Here is a 23,415-nt window from a genome sequence, read left to right as displayed (position 1 = left end):
TATTCGATACGGAATATCTCGACAAGAGTGTATCAATGAAATTATGTCTTTGTAGGGCGAAGAATCGCCATCCTACAACATCTGGCATAATAAATTCAACCGTGGCCGTCACTCACTCAATGACGAAGTTCGTGAATGTCGTCCAAAAACGGCAGTTCGTGACGGCCTTCCAAAAACGCCAGATGTGACAGAAACCATAGATGTCGTGCTTGAACTGATAATGAAAGATCGTCATGGGACATATCGTGAGATCGAGGTATCCTTGCATGAACACCTGGCCATACGAAATGTTTGCTTTCGTTGGATCCCGCACAGTTTGACAATCGTTAAAAAAAGGCTCATGTTGCACGAAAAAAAAACATGTAAAAAAGCATCAGTCGGCTTTGCCGCCAGAGATATACCCACAGCCTATGTGAATTTAATCTTTCATCTACGTACAGATCGAATGTATTTAGGATTTTTCAGAATTTTGTGGCCCTTTTTCGACATTTGAGCTTGCCGAAAAAATGTGGATTAGGACTAAAGTTCAAAAGCCTTGCGGAGGAGGTACTTAAAGAAATGGACCGACTTGGTTCATTATCTTATTTTGGAAATAATATCTTTTCGATAGATATCGCGCCCACTGGTCATTTAAGTGGACCATCGTATAACTTTTGGACCAATAGGTCAGGATGCATGGACTTGTCCACGGAAAACATAATATCGCTTTAAGCAGGACTACATCGAACAACATCGGAATACATTTCCAAAGGATCTTCCAACAGAGCCTAAACTGCACTTAAACAAAAATGTTGAACTATGGGCCATTTTAGAAGTTACACTAAATTTTAACAACATTTTAGGAGAACCGACGATTGGACCGAATTTGTTGCCGTTCAAGAGATATCGTGCATACCATTTTCGTGGCATTTCTTAAATATTGGGGGAAGATCCGGAAGTTGTGGACCTGGAGTTCACATCTCCGAAGTAAAACTAAGTTTGGACAAAATATTACGAATCAAAATTTTGGACCGAAACGGTTGATCAGTAGAGTTGGGTAATCTAGTTCCTAATTCCTTGTACTAGTTCCAAAACGGATGAGTAACATCATGAAATATAACGTGTGATATTAAGTATACGCAGTTTGTTCAAAGACAAAATGTGGGCCATTGGAACTGCGAAGTGAACGAGATAGTTCCATATAGTTCCTTTGGCACAATTCTATTGATCAGTTCGAGTGTTATCGTGTTCTCCACTCACTACATATGGTGCCACAGGGTTTTTTTACAACTTTCGGGGAGTTTTCACAAAAAGTACGGATTTTCCCCTAAAAAACTTTACCGTCATAATTGAGGCAGCGAATGCAATTTGCTTTAACAAAAATCAAAGTGATTCGAGAGCAGGTCTTAAAGTGAACTTATCCGAAATTTTGTGTGGAAGGTACACGAAGGAGTGGACAAACATACTCCATATTCGAACCCGATGGTGTAAAGTATGGACCAATTCGGTCAATCCCATCAAGAGTTAACTTGATTGTGCGCACAATTTTTCCGAACATTTTTGAACTTTTGTGGAGACGGTATCTGAAGGAGTGGACCGATATGGCTTAACTTCGAACTTAAACTAAGTCTGGACAAAATATTACGAAAGCTAAATTTTGCACCGAATCGGCAGATCCATTCGAGAATTATCTTTCGCTCCAACCACTTCATGCGGTGTCATAGGGTTTTTTGCGACTTTCAGGCTATTTTGTCAGGAAGTATGGACTTGCCCCTGATGGAACTTGTACCGTCGTATAGAGAACAGTGAATACCAGTTGTTATAATAAAAATCAAAGCGATTCGAGGGCAGTTCCTAAACTGAACTTTTCAGTAATTTTGTGTGGTAGGTACCCGAAGGAGTATACCGATTGAGTCCATATTGGAACCTTATCTAAGTCTGGTAGAAATTTCACGATGTCCGTGGACCAAATCGGTTATTTCCTTCAAGAGTTGTCGTGGGCACAAATTTTCCGAACATTTTCGAACTTTTGTGGGGGAAGTACCGGAAGGACTGGATCGATATAACCCTTTTTGGAACTTAAACTAAGCTTGGACAAAATATTACGAAAGCCAAATTGTGGGCCGAATCGGTTAATCCATTCGAGAGTTATCGTGCGCTCCAGCCAGATAGACGAATGACATGGCTAAATCAACTCCAAATTGTCTGAAACACATTTCGTCCAAACATATTTGGGGCCTAAAACCATTATTTCGATGAGGCACATTTTGCCCGTATGAAAGTGTATATACCCTCGTTATCACAAATCCTGAGTGTATAAAAACAGAAATCGACCGATTGGGTCTTCGAAGACGAGTCAAATCCAACGAAAGTTGTTCGTGGAAGGAGCAGTTCGAAGCAAATAGTCGCAATTTTCTTCATTGTGCACCATAACACACATCGATTTAAAGCAGCGCCCTTTTGACCGGACAAAACGTAGACTTGACATCCGATGCACGATGACCCGCCAATGTTTTATTTCTATTCCCTCACACGAAGAAAAAAGCGTGGTTAACGATTTTCGTAGACAGAAGATGCAGCTGCATCTTTCAAAATCCACGTTTTGGAGGTGTCTCATTCGGAGAATTCGAAAAATGGTTTGAGTGCATGTAAAAGTGTAAAAATCATGCTGGAGAATTCTTTGGAAAACAACAAAACCATTGTTAATGACAAACAACCGCGATTTTATTGGGCCAGAAATGTATATAGTACACCTCGTATCATAGTTTCTTGGTGGCGGCCTCTGGTCTCCAAGTGGGGATGTGGTGCCTTTTTCCATGTAGTGGGCAATACTTTGCCACAGTGCTGATATGGCAAAGCAAACCTACAGCCTGCCAGAAATGTTGCCGCTTGGCTTTGCCGATAAATTTATCATCATAAAGCAAACTATTCTCCATGTACACTTCGTAGAATACATCAGTTAATCGGGATAAGTGAATTGTTTATGTCGTTTGATATCAAGTTTTCCATAGCTAACAAATTTCAAGGCTTAAGCGTACTTCAAAGTATATCTTAAGTATACATATATTGAGATAATAATGGCATTAAAAATTAAAATTTTTTCAATTCTCAGAATTAATTTATAACATTAATAAGAACATAATTTAAAAGGCAACTTTATGTATAACAATTGAGGCATTTCATGGTCATACCGCACACAAATTTACTTAACTACTTCAGTAACTTTTAAAGCTAAGCTAAGTAGTCATTAACATGTTATGGTAGATTTATAGATTTCTAAGAAAATATATTTCAAATTCTAAATAGGTTTGTGGCAAAGATTTGCTTTTTAACTTTAAGTCTTATTGAATTTCCACAATCTTTCGAGGAATTTCCACTGAATGGTTTGTTGGACGTAGGCAAAAATAGCATGGAAGAAAGCAAAAAACCTCAAAATTTAATTTAAAAACTTTTTTTAAGATGTTCTTGTGAAAGCAATAACTGCCACAAAAATTAAACCCACATCTATGGATATCTAAGAATTGTTGGTCTTTGTTAAAGAAAAAAATTGTTTACATTGTTTAAGATTTTCTCTCTTTCTCTGTATCTTTATTAAAAATTTAGACAATATTTATGTGGTAGGTTATTTATTTATTTTTTTTTGTGTCTTCCAAAAACCCCATTTAAAATTAACCACAAAAAATAATTAAGGTCCCTTGCTAAGACGACATTTATGCCCAAGGGACAGTCTTAGTTATTTGCAGCTGTCTACTAAATAAGAAAAGAAAAATTACAGGACAGTGTCTTAGAAGTGGCAAATAGGACAAACCGACCGACCCCACATCACACCACGTCGAATGACAATGATGACAACAGCTTAGCAGCCTAAGATATGACCCTTTTGTTCACTGTGTGGCTAAGCTTTTACATGGCATATTAACTTTGTGGTTGACAGTGTTGTTATTGCATTTTTCGAGAGTCTTATCTTCATCTATGTTTCCTATATCAAGTTTATCTTTAATTGACCATCTGCATTGAATTTTTTTCTCCTTGCCTGCCTTTATAGGCTTAACTTTGTATTGGAATTTTTGTTACTTGAATTCCTGTTTACTATTGTTGTTGTTGGTTTAAGAAAATGTGGTCTTACTATGTGAAATATCTTGTTCAGGCATTCATAATGACTTTATAAGCACATTAAACCACTATTAATTGCTTTGGACTTTGTCCTTTTAAGTTTGTAAGCTGTTGTTGTTTCCTGGGAAGTTATATTTTCCAAGAGAATTGAGCAGTTAAGTGTGTGTGTGTGATAAAAAGTTATCATTGCCACAAATCTTAAGAAGTTTATTGTTATTACCAATGAAATTTATAATTTTTAGCAATGCAAGTTTTAGGGGATGTAGCTAGGAGGAGTTTTCCTACTCAGTCTTTGCAATAAATTTAGTTATCATGATTTAAAGGATTATTTTAAACTAAAACTATTCTTGGACACACCTGAACTCTTTAGAGAATATCAAATTCGCCTTGCAATAAAGAAGAGTTATTTTCTGAAAGGTTCTTCATAGGACGACTCAACGGAGTTTGTGGGAGAGCCTTGCACACACATGGTCCGTGACTCAATCATTAACAAGTAAAAAAGTATCAGCCGGTCTTCCTGACAGAGATATACCCTCAGCCTATGTGAATTAAAACTTTCGAACAGATGTCAGAATGTCTTTTTAGAATTTTGTGACCCTTTTTGGACATTTGAACTTGCCGACAAAAAACTTGATTAGGATTGAAGTTCAAAAGTGTTGCGGAGGAGGTACTTGAAAGAATGGACCGACATAGTCCATTATGGAAGTGGATCTTATTTTGGGAGTATTATTTTTTCGATAGATATCGCGCCCACTAGTTATTTCAGTGGGTCATCGTATAACTTTTGGACCAGTATGCCAGAAGGCATGGACTTGTCCACGGAAAACATAATATCGCTGTACACAGGACCATAACGACCAAAGGATCTTCGAACAGACCCTAAACTGCACTTAGACATAAATGTTTAACTTTTGTTGGGGAGGTACCCTAAGGAAAAAACCGATATGGGCCATTTTAGAAGTTAAACAAAATTTGGACAAAATATTAGGACATCCAAAGTTTGGACCAAATTGGTTGCCCCGTTCAAGAGATATCGTGCACATCATTTTAGTGACATTTTTTAAATATTTGGGGGAAGTACCGGAAGTTGGGGACCGGTGTAGTACATCTCCGAACTAGACCTAAGATTGGAAAAAAATATAACGAAGGCCAATCAGTTAATCAGTTCGAGAGTTATCGTGCTCTCCAGCCACTGCATATGTTGCCATAGTGGTTTTTAAACCTTTCGGGCTGTTCTCTCAAGAAGTATAGACTTACCCCTGAAAAAAAACGTTTACCGTCGTAATTGATGCAGCGATGCAAGTTTCTTTAACAAAAATCAAAGTGATTCGAGAAGGAGTGGATAAATATAGTCCATATTCAAACCTGATATACAGCTGATAGATATATTAGGATGTGTAAACTAAGTTGGGACAAAATATTATGAAGCCCAAATTTTGGACAGAATCGGCAGATTTGTCCGAGAGTTATCTTGCGCTCCAACCAATACACGCGGTGTTATAAAGATTTTTTGCAACTTTCAGGCTATTTTTTTCAGGAAACTTGTACCGTCGTATGGAGGGCGGTAAATACAAGTTGTTACAACGAAACTTAAAGCGGTTCGAGAGCAGGTCCTAAACCGAAATTTTGTGTGTGAAGTAGCCGAAGCAGTGGGCGGATTGAGTCCATATTGGAACCTCACTTAAGTCAGGTAGAAATTTCACAATGTGCAAAGTATGCACCAAATCGGTTACTCCCTTCAACATTTTCGAACTTTTATGGGTGAGGTACCGGAAGGAGTGGACCGATATAACACATCCTCGAACTTAATTTCTAAATTAATAACTAACTTAACTTAATAACTAAATTTTGGACAGGATCGGTTGATCCGTTAGAGAGTTATCGTGCGGTCCAGCCAGACAGACAGACAGGAGGACATGGCTAAACTTCAAATTGTCTGAAACGGATCTCGTCCAAACATACTTAGGGTATAAACCCAGTATTTCGATGAGGCACATTTTGCCCGTAAGCATAAAAAAGAACATCACATGTGGCTGGCATTTTCTAAATATTTCGGTTATAAAAATTTCGGCAATAATAAATAGTTCACATTTTTCTATTAGGGAGATGACTTTTTGACTTTGTTTCTCAAAAAAGTTTTCCTGCAGCAGAAAGGAATGAACTTTTGGTTATTAACGACTAAAACTGTTTATTCCAAAAAAAAACTCATTACAAATCATATTACTAACCCATTATTTTAACAAGGACACGTCGCCCGAAATAAGAACTCTTTTTTTTTAGTCACTAAAAGTTGACGACGCACAGTGGTCGAATTCACTGATCTAGCGGCGCGAAATTAATAACTTGGAAACGAATGGAGATATCTTTCTGAAATTTTGCACAAACTCAGTCTGTGACCGTGGGTAATAATGGAATAAATATGAACGACATCGGCTAATATTTTGTTATAGCCCCCATATAACGGTACCTCGTGATATTCGGTATTTTGAGGATTTAAGCCACCCTTTCCTTCCAAATTAGTTGTAATTTGGTACTTAGGGTTTCTAGTGATCACTAAACCTTTCCACCAAAAATTGTGGACATAGGTCCACGTTTGGGTATAGGCCCCTTTCAAGGTACCTCTCGATTTTCAGTATTTTGGGGTTTAAAGCTACATTACATACGGTCAAATTAGATGTAATTTGGTATTTGGGGTTCCCAGTGGACACAAACATTATCCTCCAAAAATTGTGGACATAGGTCTACGTTTTGATATTGTCCCCATATAACGGTACCTCCCAATATTCAGTCTTGTTAGGATTTTGTCTACATTTTCAGACCAAATAAGCTGAATTTTGGCATAGGAGGTTCTCGTTGGTTATAAATCTTCTCCACCAAAAATTGTGAACATAGGTCTACATTTTGATATAGCCCCCATATAACTGTACCGACAGATTTTGGGTATTTTTGAGGATTTAAGCTATTTTTGCAAGACCATTTATTAACAAGATTTGCAGCTATTTGCAGCTAAATTGTGGTTATTCGGAATCTAGGAAATCCAATTTAATTAGTAACAAAAAAATTGGACTGAACCTCAGTGGACCTTAGTAGTTACGCTCTATTCAACAAAAGTATATTGCACTAAAAACATAAAAAAATAATAATTTTTGAAAATTTATTGCTACATAACCATGTAACTTCAGGCCCCAAACATTTTTTTTTTTAAATTTAATTTTCACCCTCCCCTATCAATAAAAAATAAACTTTGTTTAGTTTTATTACGAATTTATTGAACAATTAAACAAATATGAAATCAGGTTTTTAGCAACAATTTTGTTAAAATCTGATGCATCAAAATTTCTTGCACTTGACAGTTAATAACTGATTGAATATTTACAACAACAAAAAAGTGAAAAGAAAATTTTAGTCAGCAGAGTGTCTGTCATCGTTACAATGGAAAACATTTCGCAATTTTATACTTTGATTTTTTGACTTTCGCGCCGCTAGATCAATGTTTTCGACCAGTGTGCGACGTAGGGGTTTCAGGATACCAAGCAACGGTAATGGCTTTAAGATGGCAAAGCCCATGGCTTATATTGTTAAATTTTTCATCTCAAGTGGACCCTAACCATCCCGAGGTTTCACATGGGGAGTTACCTTTAACACTTATTGAAGGCAATGAGCTAAATTGTGCCGCGCGTTTTCCCATAAGAACATTAAAAACTTGGTTTGGGCGTTGCTATACGATGAAAAAACAAAACCTGAAAAAGAAGCACAAATTCTTCTTCAGTTCATGACCCCCGCAAACGATTTAAAGGCCTTGGTCTGTGAATCTGCATGTGGAGTGTTCGCCGCCTTTATAGAGAAGGTGCAGCTTACGGATTGGCAGATGTACTTGTAAATTACATGGCCGATATTAATACCATACAGGAAATACAATGGATTGGGAAAGACTTAACAACAACAACACCTAAAGGCGACGCACAGTTTTATAGCTGCCATGATATAGAGCAGTTGAGTTTGATTGCAGATTGCAGTTGAGTAATTGCCCAGCAAAATTTATTTGAAGTTGTTCCTTGTGAAGTAGTGATTGAATAGCTTTTTTTGAAGCAGTCCACGCAGAGTCATGGAAAATGCAGTCCGTTCTTCACATTTTGACAATGTCCCATTTGAATCCATTTCATAAAATTTTCACATTTTAGAAATTTCAAAATTTTGCAAAAAAAAACTTAAAAAGACAAAGAACATAATTTGTTTCTTGTTAATTCTAATAACAGCAATATGTTTGCATCCATAAAAAGTAATTTGTATACAAAAAATAATAAAAGTGATTTCGAACTACATCTTTGTTTGTAGCCAAAGAAGTAGTTGAATCATATGTTGTTGTGATTTATTCACTACAAAGAACTAATGCAAAATGTGTGCTTAAGAAGTAAATTAGACAGTATCCTCACTGCACCATGCCCTTGTAAAAATCATGGCTTCTTTCACGTAAAAAGATGTAGTCCGAAATCACTTGCACTCATGATTTAACTACTTCTTTGGCTACAAACATTTTGCTGGGTGGCCATATGTTAAAACATTTAGTCTTCAGCTTCACCCCGGTGAATGAAAGACTTGCTTTAATCCGGCTAAAAGCTAAATTCCTTAACATCAGCATTAATTGCGCTCATGCTCCCACTCAATACAATGACGAACAGACCAAATATACCCAGCAAAAAGTTTGCCTCCAAAGAGGCAGTTAAATGATATGTACAAGTGATCTGGAAGTGCATCAAATTATGCATTTTCACTCATGATTTTTACAAGAGCGTGACTACGGAAAGAGGCACTCCATTGCACTGCATTTTAACTGACCCTTTGGCACTGCATTTTAACTGACCCTCTGGCACTGCATTTTAACTGACCCTTTGGCATTGCATTTTAACTAACCCTTTGGGGTAGAATAAGAGGCAGTCCAAAGCACGTGTTTTGATACAGGCATTCTGCGGAAATTGTGCAAGCCATTACAAAATAGGCCATACATCAACACAAATTATGAAAATTCTCCATTGAATTCAATTGCAAACATGCGTGTTTCCTCCGCTCTCCATTTGTTCCAAGCTGAACAGTTTTTGTTTCATCTGCTAAATGGGTTTGATATTGTCTTCCCATCACCAGTTAAGATTTCGACATGTACTCCAACAGCACTCCATTGGGAAATTTTCTTCTCGTGAGTTACCGGAAAAATGTTCACAAATTAAATATTATTTTGTTTGTATTAACAAATGTTTGGAAATGTTAACACGATTATCTCTTTTTGGAAATGTATTCCGATGCCTGTAGAGATGTACAATATGATTTATGTACATGTAGGGATCTCTAACAACTGCTAATAAAATGTAGTGAACGGAGTGCCTTTTTCAGGACTCCGTTTGCACTGCATCCGGATGCTGTTAATTGGGGGGAATTGGAGTGCCTTTTTCACGACTCCGTTGAACTGCCTCCGGATGTTGTTAAAATGTGACAAGTGGATGTGATTCTTTGGATTGCATCCAAATGCGGTTAAAATGTGAGGACTGGAGTGCCTTTTTCACGACTCCGGTTGAACTGCATCAAAACATGCCGTGACAGAACTAGTCCACATTGCACTACTTCCAATTTATTTTGCTGGGTATATATTACGATCGCTTTGTAAAAATATATGATCGATGTCCTGCGCATGACATTAAAATTATACCAGGCGATTGATTTTAATGTTAGAGTTGAACAGAAGAACATCTTCGGCCCAACAGTAGGGAAATTTAATCTCCACAGTGAAACATCAGCAGCAGCAGCGCAAAAACATGGTACTTAGCAGCACCAGATTTAAGCATATCGACATTCACACCAGACCAAAAAACACGAAATGAAATTGATCACTTTGTGATACATGGAAGACATTTATAGAACGTGTTTGATTTCCGATAGTTCCGAGGAGTAAACATTGACTCGGATCATAACCTTGTTTGCACATTTCGCAATTTGCACGTACCCAATTAAACATAGGAAATTAAGTATGAACAGACACAATACGGAAGTTTGACTTCGCTAAGCTGCAATTACAACATATAGGCGCAGCACATTCCACTCAACTGTCCAATTTGCTTAACGAATGCACCCCTCTTTGATATCCGAAGAGCCGAAAAATCCATACTTGGATACCAGGGAGCTCCATCAAGGAACCCATGCTACCGATGAAAAAATGCGGCATATAGGGCTACTCTACAATCAGTATCAACGCAAAGCGTACGAGAGAGGTGTCGTCGTGAAAAAGGTGAGAGGAGAAAAGAAAACAGCGAGAGTGCGAAAAAATCTAGATAGCCAGAACGAAGTCCAAAAATTCTTTGGTACAGTCAAATCCTCATGTAGAAACCAGCAACATAATATGGTAACTGATACAGATAGTGTGCTCAGGATATGGAAGGAGCATAATACTAGCAAGGACGACGAAAATAGCACAGATCTAATCCCAGAAGATGGTTCAATACCATGTATACCGCCCGACCATAATGTGGTAAAGACCGGAACAAACCGACATACTTGAAACCGGCGGTAACGTTATATGGAGCTATTCCAAAAAATGGGTCGAATGGCTCATCTTCGAAGTTGACTTGCCTGCGAACAAAATTCGGTACTTTGCAAAATTTTAGCGAGCTATATAAATTGTTCTGGATGCTAAACTGATTACCAGAGACAGACGGACGGAGGTACCCAGCAAACCAAATGTCTGATGTCCGACACGTCTGAACAATTTCGGAAGCAAAGTCGTTCAGATTTCGTTCCGATTTCTAAACGATTTTTCGGAGAGGAAATAGTTCAGATTTTGTACCGATTTCGTTCCGATTTCGGAACGAATGTCGGAAAGAAATTTCCTTTCCGTATTTCCCAAGGATTTTCTTCAGATTTCGTTATGAAATCGGACCGAAATCGATCCGATGTCGCTACGACATTTCGTTCCGAAATTATGTCAACCACTTCAAACAACTTTCGTTAAGATATCGTTACGATTTCGGATCAGATATCGGACATATCGTCCGAATTTTGTTCCGACTTCGTTACGATTGGTTTGCTGAGTATATACGTATATTTATTCAGAATTTCTCCCTAATAAAGAATATAAACTCTTTATAGGGTCGCAAATAGTTATTTCAATGCGTTACTAACGGAAAAATAAACACGGTGCACCTGAACGAATTTGAAATGAAAGGGGCTTACAGCTGTGAAGTTTTTGAGGATTCTGAAACTACAATGTTAATTTTGTGGTCCTTTTTGGACATTTCAACTTACCGACAAAAATGTGGATGTGGATTAATGTCAAAAGTGCTGCGGAGGAGGTATCTTATTTTGGGAGTCATATCTTCGTATAACTTTTGGACCACTTTTGTCCTCGGAAAACATAATATCGCTGTAAACAAGACCACAAAGAACAGCATAGGTATATATTTCCAAAGGATCTTCGAACAGGCCCTAAACTGCACTTTGACACAAATGATGAAATTTTGTGTGGACGGTAGATATACTGGGATGTGTAAAGTAAGGACCAAGTCAGTCACTCCACTCGTGCGTCCAATTTTTCCGAACATTTTTGAACTTTCGTGGGGGAGGTACCTAAAGGAGTGGACCGATATGGCTTATCTTCGAACTTAAACTAAGTTTGAACAAAATATTGCAAAGGAAATTCTCTGACCGAATCCACAGATCCGTTCCAGAGTTATCTTGCGCTCCAACCACTTCACACGGTGTCATTTGCGTATTTTCATCTTTCAGGCTATTCGTTCGAAAGTTTTCGTGCGCTCCAGCCAGCCAGACAGACGGACAGACATGGCTAAATCAACTCCAAATTGTCTGAAACGGATTTCGTACAAAAATACTAAACCATTATTTCGTTATTATAAATGCTGAGGGTATAAAAACCTAAAAATGTTAACTTTGATCGCGATTCATTAAAAAAGTTTTTTGATTTTTCTCATCTATTAACATTGTGGTTTCAGAATCCGCAAAAACTTCCCAGGTGTAAGCACATTCCATTTAAAGTTGGTTCAAACTTAATATACCCTACACACTAGGGTATATTATAGGGTATAAAAATGTAAAATCATTTTGTGCGTAAGGTTTTTATCCAATAATTTTATATGTAATCTTAAATAAAAACACATCAAAATATGATACAGGGATATGAGGTTGTAAAAAAAGACATCACCCTAATATATCGTTTATTGACACGGTGTTCTGTAACCATCAATTATACATAAACGTAATTTTATCTGTAACTAAATTATATCAAATTCATTTCATTGAAACTAATTCTATTGTTTTTCATTTACTTGCAGAAAATTCATGGTGTCACCACGGATAATTATAGAGGAAAGTGCAGATGTGTCAAGCATAATTAAAGTATTTTGTATAGTAAAACCACGATTATATATTTATTTTACAGGATGCAGTGCCAGATATTGTTTAGCACCAGTTAGCGTGATTGTTGAATACGAAGTTTACTCCGATAAAGCTATAGGAATGATAAGGTCCCATGATAGACTACCTAACAAATGTCACACGAATTGACAAAATGTGTTAAAGTAGGGTCACTTTGAGCAAATAGTCGCTCCAGCGACCGGCAGTGTGCGCTTACTGAGAGCAAGTGAGCGCAAATAATGCATTGGAACTATTGCTCACTTGCTCTCACATAAGACCTCTGCCTGTCGCTGGAGCAAATATTTGCCTAATGTGACCTTACCTTTAGCCATCTGTCTCACAGCTTACTGATACTATAAAACAAATAGAAAACGTTTCATAATCATTTTTATAACAATTTTAAAGCGTTTTTTCTCAATTTCCTGTTTTCATCATGTACCCTGCTAGTCAAATTACACTGTGAACACAAATTTTGGGGCAGAGATAATTCCTTTTGGAGATGAAAGCCCTTGGTGAGTACATTAAGAACCCCGAGGGACAGGTTCGCTGTGAGTCGAACTTCCGCGTTATGGCGTGATGAAGTTTTTGCTAGAGACGCAGTAAGCCATCAGCGTTATATCTTTGTTCCCAGTTACTTTAGCTTATTTTTGAAATGACATGTCTTCAGTCAAATCGAATGAGCATTATTTTCGTAGAGCACTTCGACCTTCTAACTAGCTTCCTTCAACGTCCTTTTTGTCCTCTACTTTAAGAGCCGCTATAAAAGTACCACAAGATGATGTTTTTCAGCTTTGAAATGTTCTGCAAAATGTCGCTCATAAAATTTTAGGTACGGCTCTCATTTTAGGTACGGCTCTCTCGTGGTCGTTTTGTGCATTTACCCTGTTTTTGTTCAGAAAAAGACTATATTTTGTTTTTGTATATTCGTTACAGAACATACAAAAGCACAATACATGTACAAAAGCACAGTCAAAAATGACTATGAAAACGCGACAAAATCGATTAGTTGTCAATGAGAGCCGTACCTAAAATTTTCCGAGCGACATTTTTGCAGAACATTTCGAAGCTGAAAAACGTAATTTTGTGGTACTTTCATAGCGGCTCTTAAAATAAAGGGCGAAAAGGACATTGAAGGAAGCTAGTTAGAAGGTCGAAGTGCTCTACGAAAATATGCCCCGTTATTGGGCGCCAAGCCAAGGATGTACGGGAGATGACCCATCCATCGAATCGATGTGTTCGTTTTTCGAATTTTTCAGGAGACTTCAAGCAAACAAATTGTACACGATGCGACTTAACTAATATTAACCCACATAAAGCCACGGGGCGTTTAAAGGCTTTAAAACACTTTTAAAATATGGACCGTTTGCAGGAAAACTATACGGTTTAGAGAAACAAGTTATTTCTTAAAAAATGATCAAAAATATAATTTTCACATAAAATTCTAACAAAAACAAAAAAATCGCCGGAGGGATTTTCAAATAAATCGCGGTCAAAGTTCACATTTGTAGGGGTTTTCACGGTTTTACTTAGAAACCGCAAGTCCTGTCGTAATGACTCTAAAGAAAATATTGTAGCAGTAAAAATTCTCCACAAGATTGACCTTAGTGGTATTTTCGTAGGTTTTAGCATTTTTGAGATATAGAAGTTTGGAATAATGCATAGACTGTATCGCCTCCTTATAAAACAATGTCATGCACGTTCACAGAGAAAAATCCAGAGAAATCTAGAAACAAGAAAAAATCAATGGAGGGATTTTTAAAATAATCCTCGCCAAAGTTCCAATTTTTTGGTTTATTTTCGGTTTTCAGGATTTTGCTTGGAAACGGCAAGTCCTGTCGAAATGGGACCCAAAACATGTTGTAGAGTATTTGCACTGCTAGTTGGTGGAAGAAATGTCCAATGATGTCTCTATTTCACGGTATATAACATGGCGATCTTGCATTATGCGTTCATGCACGGCTTAATTTTTTTTTTCTGGCACAACGGCCGTTTTTGGACGAACCCCACGACCTTAATTTTAGCGAGTGTCGGCTACGATTGAATTAATTAAACCAGTATTCCTTAGTTCTATAGGATGGTCCTTTATCGACATACAAAGATTTAATTTGTTTGGTGCACTCTTGCCGTGATTACCCACGTCAAAAGTTTTGAAAAATGAAGGACAAAAATGATCACAAGTAAATTCAATTTTTTTACAAAGTGATTTTTTCAAGTCACTGTAAACAACACAACTGTCCTGAATACTTTTAGGCTAAAACGTGCCATACTTTCCAAAAAAAAAAAAAAAATTCAAATGGCGGCTGAGCCATAAACTATTCTAGTTCCACTTGTAAGTGTCTATATTTTTGTTATTATTTTTTTTCGAAAATAAAATGTGATAAAGCTTATTAGACGGTACACACATTTGCCTATGGGCCCATGTCATTGAGTTTCGGTAAAGATAGGCCGATCACTTTGATGTGAAAAGGAATACCCCCTTCATATAAAATAGTTACTTTTATTTTCGGAGAAGAAAATTCAACATTTATATTTCATGCCGTAACCGAGGAACAACGCTGGACAATTTTTTGGCACCGTATTATTATTTTTAATTTTCAGTTACCATTTTATATTTAAAGTTTATACACAAATAGGCTCTTTCCCCCAATACACCACAACAGAGATGCCAAATTTCTTTTTAAGGAAACCAATTAATACAAATACAATCAAAGTTATTAAACCAAATAAACTACATGGAAAGTAGTAATGTGTAAAAACATAAAGGAGTAAATAATAGGAATTTTTAGTAGTACAGTGTAGAAAATTCAAGTCATTCCAAAAACAAACAAAAAAAAAACAACAACAAAATCCCATGAAACAATAATTATTAATTAATAAAAATAAATAATTAAAGAACAACAATACAACCAAAACAACAAACTTTAAATTAAATCTAGTCTACAATTTAGTTTAAGCATAACAATTCCATTTTTGTGTACAAAAAAACAACAACAAGTACATAGATTATTATTAAACAAAATATATTTTATTAAAATAACTTTAGGCTTAGAGTAGATTTTAAAATAAATTAAAACTAGATTACACTTAAAAGAGAATAACGTTTATTTCTTTATTGTATATAAATACTTTCACGATAAACAAAAAGGCCTTCCATTGTCTTTCCATTCTTCTCCACAAAAATTTTTGAAGGAAATAATCCATTACCAAGAAAATCCTTTCCTTAATCCTAATGAATAACACAACAGACCGACAGCAGAAAAAATAACACCAAGATAACTGAAATATTTTCTTGTTTTGTTTTCGTTTTAATCCTCTGTCTATTATTTCATTTAGCATTTATTTATTTAAGTTTACACAGAGAAGAAAAATCTACAAACAAACAAATCCCGTAAACTTAAAAACAAGTAAATGTTTATAAAATTAAAAGCCAACATCAGTAACAACAACAAATGTAGTTTTAAAATAAAGAAACAAATTGTAAAAAAAATTCAAATGAAAATGTAGCCAAAAAGTTTTGAAGAAATGCTAAAAAAAATAAGTCGTCTTAGGAAGAATAAAGCCAAATTAAAAAAGGAACAAAAATTATTTAGAGATTAAGAAATAGTTTTAGTCCATACATATTTATGTATGTATATTGATAACACGATGACGATGGATGGATGATCTATCTTGAAATGAACATCAATAAAGACGAAAATGATGATAAATTTATTAAAAATTGAACAAAAAATTGTTTTACTATTTGTTGGTTATTTTTATTAATATGGTAAGTTATTTATTTACATATGTACTAAGAATGTCACTGTTGTAGTGTGGTTAAAATGCCCTAAAAACGAACTGGGAGAAGCTCAAGACAAACTTCCTAATATTCCACATATAAATGACATAACAGCAGATATAGAACAAGTGTGAATATGCTATAGTAGGGACGGGACCGACTATGTTATTTAATTCTATATTTGACTACTGCCGACATGTACTTGCAACTCATTGAAAGCTTTGATGAATCTTTAATGAACCAAATAGAAGCCATTAAAGTAACAACTTAAAAATATTATATTTTACCATAAATGCCACATTTTGTATTAATTTAAAGCTCAGATGATTCAGTTTCATTATCAAGCTCTCTCCTTGGAATATGCGCAACACAAGCAGAAATATCATAAATTGGAAATAGGGATATCCCAGAGTCTTTTTCAACATCACAAACATTTCACAAATTTTGGTAAAGCAATTGGGTACATATCTTGAGGCCACAAGGTTCAAAATACGGAAAGTCGGGAGGTACCGTTCTATGGGGGCTATATGAAGGCATGGACCAATACCGACAAAGTTCTGGGGGAAAGTTTTATACCACCAACGTAGACTAAATACCATAGATTTCAGTCATTTCACTTTATAGGGTCTCCGACGAATGTTTCGATGTGTTACAAACGGAATGATAAATTTAATTATACCCTCCATATGGTGGTGGGTATAATTACATGTTTGGTCCAAAACGTTATAGTGTCAAAGTGACAATACTTTTTTATATTTAGAACACATAATATAGTCCAGTGTGACAATAACGATTGTTGGATTGACAATACTACATAAGGAATCCAACAGTATGTTAACAATACATATTTTGCTCTTGGAATATTGTTGGATCAAACATATTTTTTTTCTCTGCGTGTAGAGAAAATCTGGTTAGACAGAAACTCGTTTTATCACAAAATAAAACGAACTAGGCCCAGAAATGTTTTCAAATTTGACATATTTTTAAATATTTGCATAAAACAAGTAAAAAAGTGTCAGTCGGTTTTGCCGACAGAGATATACCCTCAGCCTGTGTATATTGAAACAATTTTTTTCCAAAAAACGCATGTATTTAGGGAGTTTTAAAAATTTTGGGCGTTTGAACTAAGAAAAATGTTGATTAGGATTTAATATCAAAAGTTTTCCGGAGGAGATACTAAAAAGAATGGATCTCCAGCCACTACATATGGTACCATAGGGGTTCTTTAGAACTTCAGGGATGTTTACTCAAGAAGTATGAACTTGCCCCTGAAACAACTTTTACCATCGCAATTGAGGCAGCAATGCAAGTTGCGTCAACAAAAATCAAAGTGATTCGAAAGCAGGTCTTAACGTGAACATGTATCCGAAATTTTGATTGGGAGGTACCGGATGGAGTGGACAAATATAGTCCATATTTGAACCTGATCTATATCTGGTAGATATATTAGGATGTGTAAAGTATGGACCAATTCGGCCACTCTCTTCAAGAGTTATCGTACGCACAATTTTCCGAACATTTTTGAACTTTTGTGGGGGAGGTACCTGAAGGAGTGGACCGATATGGCTTATCTTCGAACTTAAACTATGTTTAGACAAAATATTACTAAGGCCAAACTTTGGACCGAATCGGCAGACCTGTTCGAGAGTTATTTTGCCCTCCAACCTCCTCACACGGTGTCATAGGGGTTTTTTGCAACTTTCAGGCTATTTTCTCAGGAAGTATGGACTTGCCCCTGATGAAACTTATACCGTCGTATGGAGGGCAGTGAATACAAGTTGCTAAAGCAAAAATCAAAGCGATTCGAGAGATGTTCCTAAACTGAACTTTTCCCAATATTTGTGTGGGAGGTACCCGACGGAGTGGACCGATTGAGTCCATATTAAAACCTGATCTAAGTCTGGTACACGCTCCACGATGGGCAAAGTATGGACCAAATCGGTTACACCCTTCAAGAGTTATCGTGCGTACAAATTTTCCGAACATTTTCGAACTTTTGTGGGGGAGGTACCGGAAGGAGTGGACCGATATAGCTCATCTTCGAACTTAAACTAATTTTGGACAAAATATTACGAAAGCCAAAATTTGAACCGAATCGGTTCATCCCTTCGAGAGTTATCGTGCGCTCCAGCCAGCCAGACAGACAGACAGACAGACAGACGGACGGACATTGCTCAATCGACTCCAAATTGTCTGAAACACATTTCGTCCAAACATACTTGGGGTCTAAAACCATTATTTCGATGAGGCACATTTTGCCCGTATGAAAGTGTATATACCCTTCATAGCCTAAAGGCTGAGGGTATAATGAGCATATACATATACATAAAATGAGCATCTGAATATCCCACCGAAATGGCTGGACTCAATATCCCTCAGAAATGACTGAAATTTGGTATTAAGTCTTCCTTGGGGGTATAATACATTCCACCTGAAATTTCTCGGTATAGGTCCACGTCTTTATATAGTCCTCAAAGAACGATACCTCCCGTTATTCGATATTTTGAAGGTTGAGGCTGTGGTTATACATTTCTCTATTTTATTGACTTGTCTGAAAAGAATTTTAAACATAAACATTTTTGTACCTATTATTGAAATATTTCTTGCGTAAGAAAATGTATGCATTTTGCATAATGTTGCATATTTCATATGTTTGGAATATGTTTGGAATTTAATCAGAAGCCAAAAATAGGTCCAGTCCCAAAATTTGACATCAATCGGACCAAAAATAGGTGTTGCATACAATTCCGCTGTCTACAGATGACATAACAGCAGATATATAGAAAAAAGCTATATCCATTCTAGAGAAATCCTTAGATACATCATGCCCACTGACGTGCTAGAAGAAACGTGAAATGGTGCTATTCACTACAAAAACCAAATATGCAATCCCCAAACGATTACGAGGTCGATAAATAACCCTATCAGATCAAGCAAAATACTTAAGCGTTATCTCAGACTTAAAACTGTCATACAATGCAATAACATAATAGCAAGTATACAATACTTCATATTATGTTTGGGAGCCGTTAGGGAGATAAACGTAATGGATGCACACCCGAATAATTAGACAAATACACACATATGGAGCACTAGTGTGGGAACACAGCGCAGAAGAAAACAGTACAGAAAAAACTACGCAGTATACAAAGATCAGCATGCATCGGATCGGGATTTGATTGTTAAGATAGGAGTGCACTCCTACAATGACCTTTGATCACTCCTGATGAATTAGGACATCGTGCTGTACAGCTCTAAAATAAATTGTGGAGTCGGCTCGGGTGTGTTCTTTAAAGAAGCAAACATATCGACATCTGCGACCTGTGGACTGCAGAGTTTTTCAGTCGGAGATATTGTTCCAGCAATATGCGACCCAAACCAAAAGAACAACGAAATTCCTAGAACCCGAACAGGCCCGTAATCGAGTCTTTCAAAATTTTGAGGACCTAGTGGCACATGTTAATATCTTCCACTTGTGCTCAAACTTTGGCAATCTTAAAATCCAACAAAAAAAAAAAATATTTGATGATGTTGCCTCCAAAAAAATCCGACATCTATTTTTATACCCTCACCATTTATGCTAACGAGGGTATATACACTTTCATACGGGCAAAATGTGCCTCATCGAAATAATGGTTTTAGACCCCAAGTATGTTTGGACGAAGTCCGTTTCAGACAATTGTCCGTCCGTCTGTCTATCTGTCTGGCTAGCTAGAGCGAACGATAAATCTCTAACGGATCAACCGATTCGGCCGAAAATTTGGCTTTCGTAATATTTTGTCCAAACCTAGTTCAATTTCGAAGATAGGTTATATCGGTCCACTCCTTCCGGTACCTCCCCCACAAAAGTTCGAAAATGTTCGGAAAATAACTCTTGAAAGGAGTAACCGATTTGGTCTCTACTATGGACATCGTAAAATTTCTACCAGACTTAGAAAGAAGAGAAGAATGTGGACTCAATCGGTGCACTCCTTCGGGTACCTCCCACACAAAATTTCGGAAAGTTCAGTTTATGACACCGCGTGTGGTGGTCGGAGCGCAAGGTACCTTTCGAACGGATCTGCCGATTCGGTCCAAAATTTGTCCTTCGTAACATTTTGTCCAAACTTAGTTTAAGTTCGAAGATAGGTTATATCAGTCCACTCCTTCCGGTACCTCCCCCACAAAAATTCGAAAATGTTCGGAAATTTTGTGCGAAGATAACTCATGAAGGGAGTAATCGATTTGGTCCATACTATGCACATCGTAAAATTTCTACCAGACTTAGAAAGAAGAGAAGAATAATGACTCAATCGGTGAACTCCTTCGGGTACCTTTTACACAAAATTTCGGAAAAGTTAAGTTTAGGACCTGCACTCGAATCGCTTTGATTTTTGTTGAACAACCTGTATTCACTGCCCGCTTTACGACGGTCAGGGGCAAGTCCATACTTCCTGAGAAAATACTCTGAAAGGTGCAAAAAGCCCTATGACACCGTGCGTAGTGGTCGGAGCGCAATATCCCTCTCGATCCGGTCCAAAATTTGGACTTCGTAATATTTTGTCCAGACTTAGTTTATTTCGAATATCGGTTCACTCCTTCAGGTACCTTCCCCACAAAAGTTCAGAAATGTTCGGAAAAATTGTGCGCACGATAACTCTTGATGGGAGTGACCGATTGGTTCACACTATGCATATCGTGATATTTCTACCAGACTTAGATCAGGTTCAAATATGGACTAGATTTGTCCATGTCCATAGATTTAGCCATGTGCGTCCGTCTGTCTGTCTGGCTGGAGCGGCGCACGATAATTCTCGAACGGAACAACCGACTCGGCTCAAAATTTGGCTTTCGTAATATTTTGTCCAAACTTAATTTAAGTTCGAAGATGGGTTATATCGGTCCACTCCTTCCGGTACCTCCCCCACAAAAGTTCGAAAATGTTCGGAAAATTTGAGCGCACTATAACTGTTGAAGATAGTAAGCGATTTGGTCCATACTTTACACATCGAGAAATTTCTACCAGACTTAGATGGGGTTCCAATGTGAAGTCAATCGGTCTACTCCTTCGGATACCTCCCACACAAGATTTCGGATAAGTTATCTTTAAGACCTGCTCTGGAATCACTTTGACTTTTGTTAAAGCAATAAGCTCAATTACGATGGTAAACGATTTTTCGGGGGCAAGTCTATATTTCTTGAAAAAACAGCCCGAAAGGTGTAAAAACGCCATGTGGTGGCTGGAGAGCACTGATGAACCTATTTCGTCCAAAATTTGGCTTCGTCATATTTTGTCTAAGCTTAGTTTCAGTTCGAAGATGGGTAATACCGGTCCAGAACTTTCGGCATTTCCCCCTAATATTTAAAATAATGTAACTAAGATCCTCCTAATATTTTGTCCAAATTTAGTTTAACTTCACAAATGGACCATATCCGTCCTTTCCTTAGCATACCTCCCCCACAAAAATTCAACATTTGTGCAGTTTAAGTTCTTTTCGAAGAAATGTATACCGATGATGTTCATTGTGGTCCTGTTTAAATCGATATTATCGATTATATGACTAGTGGAAGCGATATCTAGGAAAACAATATGACTTCCAAAATAAGATCCTCTTTCATAATGGACTAAGTCGGTCCATTCCTTTAAGTACCTCCTCCGCAATACTTTTGAACTTTAAGCCTAATCCACATTTTGTTGGCAAGTTCAAATGTCCGAAAAGGGCCACAAATTTCTTAAAAAAACCGTAAGTCCATTGGATCTGTCCGTAGATGATTGTTTAAAGTCACATAGGCTGAGGGTATATCTCTGCCGACAAAGCCGACTGATATATATTTTTCTTGTTTTAATTTCTTGCTGTTGGTGGTGAAAAAATAGGACTTGAAAAAATTATCTTTTAGACTTTTACGAATTGCTCCTTGAAAACATTTAAACATAGAGAATTAAAACAAACTGTGATCAATTCAAAAATTCATATATGACATGATAATCCATGTGTGCACCTCATTGAAGTTTCATAAAAGCTGAATAGCTTTTATCTTTGCTATCACACATTACAAAGGTAATTCCGCATGCATTTTATAACGATTTTTGAGTACTTTTCGCTATTGAAGTCATCAACAACATCAATCAGTGATAACAAGAAGAAGAGAGGGCAGCAGCTATCCATTCTAGCCAGAGCAAATGTTTAAAATTCAGCATTTCAATTGCGCACATACAGGCTGTTGGAATGATGAAGAAATTGGGCATGCATTTCGAAGTGAACTGTGCTTAAACAAATACAAATTGATATTTGCATTTTATTCTCATGCTAAAAGACATAACATGATGTGTGTGTATGCGTATGACTGGGTTGGTTGGGTTCGTATGTGTTTATTTGTTGGGCTAGCATCACTTCTTACAGCTGTTCGTTCCATTTGCAAATGGACTTGTGGTACTTTTAAAACAAATCGCTTGATGTGGCCAGCAAGAGATTTGCATTTAAAGTGGAAATGAAAAACATAGATGACCACCTAAGACCTCCATCATTCTACCAACACTTCCACACAAACAAACATACGCACCACTATGATACTGAGTTTGACCTGGTTTTCAGGCTCCATTAGAAAATGAACTACATACGAAAATAAGTTTGAAATTAAGTCTCCAAATTGTACACTTACGTATGCAAATGTAAACACAGATGGCTTCGTTTAGTCTTCCCAAAAAGAAAGATTGCCATAAACACAATTGGGAACACCTTCTTGGGGAATGAAGTGATTACATGATAATCAGATTAAGGTGATTTTCCACAGCCAAGGATATTTCCCAAGATAAAAAATGTTTTTAAACATTGAAAAATTCTTTATCAAGAGATGATAGAATCAACCGTTGACTAAGGCACAATTCTTGTACCCTACACCACTATGTGGAGAAGGTATTATAAGTTGGTTTTGGCCAAAAAGTTTGTAACGCATCGAAATAATGGTCGTAGACCCATACATATACATATATACCTAAATGAAAATCTCGACGAGCTGAGTCGATCTGGCTATGTGTATACGTCCGTCTGTCCATCTAAACCTTGTAATCACGCTACAGGTCGCAATTTTGATGGGATCGTCACCAAATTTTGAGCGTCCCGGAGGGGAAGAAGGCTATTGATATTGGTGGTCGT

The 23,415-nt window shown here is 36.9% G+C and overlaps 2 protein-coding genes across 2 annotated transcripts in view; one reads left to right on the top strand and one right to left on the bottom strand.

The window, feature by feature from the left end:
- Nucleotides 1-16,015, top strand: part of LOC141389141 (uncharacterized) — a 269,444-nt gene extending 253,429 nt beyond the window's left edge. Inside the window, exon 6 of the mRNA XM_073960206.1 lies at nt 12,423-16,015. The gene's annotated coding sequence lies outside the window, so the exon portion shown is untranslated. The remainder of the gene's footprint in view (nt 1-12,422) is intronic.
- Nucleotides 1-23,415, bottom strand: part of timeout (circadian regulator timeout) — a 669,268-nt gene that overhangs the window by 224,680 nt on the left and 421,173 nt on the right. The window lies entirely within an intron of this gene.

Source organism: Musca autumnalis, unplaced genomic scaffold (genome assembly GCF_047663935.1).
Source record: "Musca autumnalis isolate F117 unplaced genomic scaffold, ASM4766393v1 scaffold_1, whole genome shotgun sequence".
Taxonomy (NCBI): domain Eukaryota; kingdom Metazoa; phylum Arthropoda; class Insecta; order Diptera; family Muscidae; genus Musca; species Musca autumnalis.
Note: the sequence above shows the minus strand (reverse complement) of the source record. Positions and strands in the feature narration are given on the sequence as shown.